Consider the following 5,571-nt stretch of genomic DNA (forward strand, 5'->3'; position numbering starts at 1 on the left):
AATTATTCTATAATTTGTAAAACTACGGTGTTAAAAACGACAATTTCAAAAATACAGATTCTAATGGTCAGATATAGATATACAGATACTAAAGATAGGCAGGTACTTGCTTTCAAGCAGAACACAGGGGAAAACAAACTTAGCGGGAGTGTTTACGTGTTCGGCGTAATGACGTACAACGGCCTCGACAATTTCTGTAGTCCTATTCAGCCATTCGGTAACAACCATCGTTTTTCAGACACGTAAACTCTTCAAAAATCCCCAGTGGGGTCACTGCTGATGTATTTAATGTCGTAGAACAAAACGTCAATTACCTCTTAAATTTGTGTCAACCACAGACCTTATTTCGAGCTATTTTCCAAAACGCTATGGAAAAAATGCATTGCTTTTTGAGGAAGTATGCTAAACTAACTGCGGTTAAGCCAGCCTCCACTCGGGAAAACCTAGTCAAGCCAGCCCTCACGTGATATTGCGGTGCGCGAATATCCTATGCATTACGGTAGAGTCAAAAAAAATCATCCCTCTGTGTTTAGATGAGAATAAAACAAAAACTGTCCAGTATCAAAGACTCATTTCACTTCAGGGTGATAACAGGACATCCCATCTAGTCACTCAGAAAAAATCAGGACATTCTGATGTAGAGTTTCAAAATAAAAGACCTTTGAAATCTCTATTGTATGAGCTGTCATCCCTGTTTTTAGATGAGAATAAAACAAAAACTGTCCAGTATCATAGACCCATCTCACTCCAGGGGGATAGCAGGACACCCCATGTCGTCACTCAGAAAAAATCAGGCCATTCTGATGTACAGTTTCAAAAATAAAAGACCTTTGAAGTCTCATATATGAGCTATCATCCCAGTCCCCAAAGGTCTTTTATTTTGAAACTGTTGTTGGAACTGACCAAAAATCTTCTCCCAGAAATGTCTAGAATGCCGTACCCCAGAGTAGAACGCACAACGGCCCCTTCTAGCAGGGGCAGAGCTTCAGGGGGGGCTGTAGGGGCAGGGCTCCCCGGGCCCGGAACGGTCGGGACCCAATGGGGGCCCGTCGCCGAGGCAGCAGGCTCCGCCCCCGAGATATTCGCCGGCGGGCTTTGCTGCCTCGCGCCACTGAGTGCACTGACGTTCGTGGTCATATTAGGTATAAAGCATTGTAGCCTATAATATGAGTTGAACTTGTGCTGCTATTTTCATACTCACATTTAACATTAAAACATGACAAATTGCAAGTGAATCCCTTCTATTGTCTCCAAATGTATTTTGGGTAAAATCGTCATCAACAGCCGTCCATCAACATCATACGTAAATGAACGTCAACGTCATCATCAATCACTTGTCATTCAACAGAGCACTACCTAAGCATGAGCAGTTATAAACACAAAAGTGGAGCTACAAAACGCAAAGAAAAAGATAAAAAGGACCAAGAAAAAGCCAAATTGTCCAAGCTAGATGGATATTTTTTTCGCCCTACTCCTCCTCCTGCGGGAGATGAACCTGAAGTTGTTGCCACTGCCAGCCGTGTTTCATCCCCGAGCCCCAGCCCGCCAACAACGTTAGTGAGGGTTAGCCAGATTTACAGGTAGGCTACAATCACGGACACACACGTCTGTCAGCAAGAAAATGTGAGTTTGTGGTAAATGTTGATATCATGGTTGTTGTTACTTCGTGTAGCTCGGCCGCCTATCTTATTTCCTTTTCTGTCTCTCGGCTGTAGTGATGATGATAATAATAATAATAATAATAATAATAGGGACGACTCAGCAGCTGCTCGTCTAGAGGAGAGCCAGGCCTGACGCTTGACCAGCCGCACCCCTCCCCCTCCGGCTCCTTACCTGCTGCGCCGCAAGGTGAAGAAGTACTGGACACTGGGAATGAAAGCAGCAACAGGTCTCCTCCTCACGCTACTCCTACGGGTGAAACTCAGACCACGGATCATGATGTGTCCTGCAATTATCCTCTGGAGCGTTTTCCGATTGATCGGGCAAACTATTTTGAAAACATTGAGGACGCCAATATCAACAGATATATCCTTAAAATGGGCCCATGCAAACCCAAAGGTCCATTTCCCAAAGACAAGGATAACCGTTGCTTTTCAGAAAACCATTACACCTCCACCACTAAAGTTGGGATGAAATTTCCACGTAGCTGGATGTGCTATTCCCCAAAATTGGACTGCTGCTACTGTGAGCCTTGCTGGCTTTTTGCCAACCGAAAGGCACCGTTCTACAACAATGCATGGGTAAACGGAATAAAAGACTGGAAACATATTTCTACTAAAATTGAGAGGCATGAATCCACTCACAATAGACGCTGACATGGAGAGGAATGTGCGTAATGCCGCCTAATTTTGGAGACAGGTCGTGGAGCGCATTGTTAATGTAACTCTCACTCTAGCTTCAAGCAACTTGGCATTCAGGGGCCATCGAGAGGTTCTAGGTCAGGGAAAAGCTGGCAACTTTTTGTCAATAATAGAATTATGTGCTCGCTACGACCCTGTTTTGAAAGAGCTAATCAACCGACCAGAAGGGTCAGTGAAATACCTCAGTCACCAGATTCAAGATGAGATTATTTACATATTATCTCAACGTGTGAAAGCTGACATCATTGATGAAATAAACGAAGCCCCATTTTATTCCGTCATCATGGACACAACGCAAGATGTGTCAAAGATAGACCAGTTGAGTCAGGTTTACCGCTACATAACTGTTGTTAAGAACGACATGGATATTGCAACAGATATACAGATCAATGAAGTCTTTTTGGGTTTTGAAGTGACTGAAGGTTCATCAGCTTCAGAGCTTGAAAACAAAATCCTTGGTTCTATAGAGAAAAACGGATTAGATCTGTCTAAATGTCGCGGACAGGGCTATGATGGGGCGGCTAATATGATTACCTAAAGAGGTGAATTTAGTGGCGAGATGTTTTCTGCCTGAACAATATTCTGTCTGTAACACTACTGCGCCTTTTTTAATTAATGTATCCCATTTGAATCTTCTCAGAGACTCCATTTAGTCTCATTTTAAAGCTTCTCTCCTGGACGCGAGAATAAAGAACACATTTAACACAGGCCGCAAACAACTTCACGGCGTATATTGCCGCCCAAAATCCCCGACTGGAAGTCCCCGGAGTTAGGGACTGGCTTCAGTAGAAGCTGCTGGGACTCCCAGCCAACACAGTCTCACCTCATAATCGTCCAGGAGCGACGCTTGGTCAGGGTCCCGTTGCGTGCAGTTGTGACGCTCCTAGGCTCCTTCAGCTTCATAAAGGGACGCAAATAGCTTTCAACTGATTGCATTGTATTCCCATCTGCGGCGGGATTTGACGCTCATGGAAGCACGGCATTTGTTTGTGTCGGCTGCCCTTAAAGGCAATGTGAGCATCCATTCCCATTGGATAACGGATAATTGTACACCCGGAAGTAAGTATTCCCCTTACTGTCGATTGATTTTACAGTGATATCTGCACTACTCATCGACTAAAAAATACCAGATTATCCTTGTTAATTACACAACATTGATTGGTTTAAATTGTGTGCAATGCTTTTGTATTTTTCCCCTTCGATTCGGAGAAACAAATATTTTTTCGGAGTAAAGGATGGCAGAACACTACCCAGAATCCCCAGCCATCGTTTAGGACTACACCATGTGCTCTGTTTGACAAACCCCGTGATTAGTTCTCAAGCTCTGTGATTGGTTGACCTCCAACTGCATTCCATATGAAAAAAAACGTTTCGTAAAAGATAAAATTATACGTTATTCAGCAGTGCTTGCTTTACTCTTTGAAAGTCATCACATGAATGCATTGTAATAAACGGTTCGACTGCATTAAATATATTACACATCTGTCGTAGTTCTTTATTTTTATTTATCTACAGAGATCGGGCTCAGAATAGACCGGAAACTATTCTTTTATCGTTCAGTTTGAATTTCACAATAAAGTTAGTAGTAATATTTTGTTTTGATATTATTGTTTTTTATTAACTACTAGACCGCTGGGTCATGTTAAGACCATCTTTTCTGTGTTGCTGTGGGTTTTTTCCATCGCTTGTACGGTGGCCGGCAGGTGCAAACGCTAAACAACGGCCAAAAACACACACATAAGCAGGAAACACCTGCAAATAATGAAATGAAAAACCAACAAACCCTGAAAACAAATACAACAGAAAAATGCTGCATTTACAGAAATGATGCAAGTTAAACCTACAACACACAAACCCCGAAAACAAACGCAACAGAAAAACGCTGCAAATACAAAAACGAAATGCAAAGTCAAAGCACATACAACCGAAAAACACATTACAAAAAAAAAAAATATTACAAAAAAAAAACATTCCGGAAGTGTTCCAGGCTTCTAGGGGGCGCGCCACGTGGAACAGATTGATGTATGACCAGACATAGAGAGAATGAACAAGAGGAAAGAAAGTTCATTTAACTGGAGAAAGATATAAGAGGGTAAGTTTTGTTTTTATACATAGAGCGTCATATTTATATAGCTAGCGTTAGCGTGCCTAACTACTACACCAGCTGAGGAGAGGAGAGCTTCACGTGAAGAGAAGATAAAGTGAGGGAAGAACATTATTAAAAGAGATGACAAATCAAGTGCAGGTAAATAACCCGGGCCATAGTGAGTACCGCGGAAAAAGGACATTTGAATTCTTAGCAGTTTGTTTATATGTATGTATTTGTGTATAGATGTTGCAACTATACAGAACTTTAGCAATTGCCTGAGAGAGAGAGAGAGAGAGACATGTGAAGAGGGACAAAGTAATGACAGGATAGTAGTGTGCATTAGACATGCTCAAGAACAAATATAGAGAAGACATTCAAGGAGAGAGAGAGAGAGACAAAACACAGATTCAACAATAAACATGATATATTTCTATTTATTTAACTAACCACTATTTAGACTATGTGTTTTTGATTGACTTGATTACATGGATTTACTACATCAATGTATGTCTTTTCAGGCTGCCATGTTTTGTCCTTTCTGTGGCCAACATCTGGGGACAGTTCAAGTGTTCTGTGGCTCCTTTGGCAAAAATGTACAGTTTCTGGCAGAAGTTGAACACAACAGTAAGTTCACTTTTTTGTATTGTATCTGTTTCAAATGCAAGAAATAAGGATTCAACACACTACTCTGTTTAGAATACTAATTGGCAGATGCATACACTAGTTATCATCATGAAGGACACATTTTTTCATTGTCTGTTCATGTGAAATATGTAGACCCCATCATTAAATTGTAGACCAATGTATGATTAAATACACAAAACCGCTTATATTATACATTAATAATTGTGTATTAGTTCTCTCTTTATAGAGAAAATTATACATTTAGAATCAGATTTTGAGACAGTGATTCATGATATGATGTTTTCTTCTTTTTCTCCTTGTGTTTTTTTTTTATTACAATCAGCATCTGATAGTCCCACAGAAGAGGACCTCATTCGGAAATACTTTCATGATGGCTTCAGCTACGATGAAATGTTGGATTTTCTGGAAACTACCCACAATGTAAAAATGAGTCGTCTGCATACTTTAAAGAGTAAATTAAAAAGTATTTCATTATCA

At 40.9% G+C, this 5,571-nt stretch overlaps 1 long non-coding RNA gene across 2 annotated transcripts in view; it reads left to right on the forward strand.

Moving 5' to 3' along the window:
• Positions 1-4,751: 4,751 nt before the first annotated feature.
• Positions 4,752-5,571, forward strand: part of LOC307015037 — a 2,397-nt gene continuing 1,577 nt past the window's right edge. Inside the window, exons 1-2 of one of the 2 annotated variants that reach the window (XR_013801389.1) lie at positions 4,752-5,073; positions 5,417-5,571. The exon at positions 5,417-5,571 is cut by the window's right edge and continues 567 nt beyond it. This is a non-coding gene — a long non-coding RNA (uncharacterized lncRNA). The remainder of the gene's footprint in view (positions 5,074-5,416) is intronic. The other variant, XR_013801390.1, reaches the window with a different exon arrangement.

Source organism: Notothenia rossii (assembly GCF_949606895.1).
Source record: "Notothenia rossii genome assembly, chromosome: 1".
Taxonomy (NCBI): domain Eukaryota; kingdom Metazoa; phylum Chordata; class Actinopteri; order Perciformes; family Nototheniidae; genus Notothenia; species Notothenia rossii.